Consider the following 297-nt stretch of genomic DNA (forward strand, 5'->3'; position numbering starts at 1 on the left):
CCTGCTGCTGCTGCTGCTGCTGCTGCTGCTGCTGCTGCTGCTGCTGCTGTTGCTGTTGCTGTTGCCGTTGTTGCTGCTACTGCTGCTGCTGTTGCTGTTGTTGTTGCTACTACTGCTTCTACTCCTGTTGCTGCTGCTGCTGCTGCTGCTGCTATTCCTGTTGCTGCTGCTGCTTCTACTCCTGCTTCTGCTCTTGCTGCGGCTTCTACTCCTGCTGCTGCTGCTGTTGCTGCTGCTGCTGCTGCTGCTGCTGCTGCTGCATACCTGTACGGTGTACTTTGAATGGAATTTTTTTGT

Source organism: Eimeria mitis, genomic scaffold, assembly GCF_000499745.2.
Source record: "Eimeria mitis Houghton genomic scaffold, Emh_scaff4307, whole genome shotgun sequence".
NCBI lineage: Eukaryota > Apicomplexa > Conoidasida > Eucoccidiorida > Eimeriidae > Eimeria > Eimeria mitis.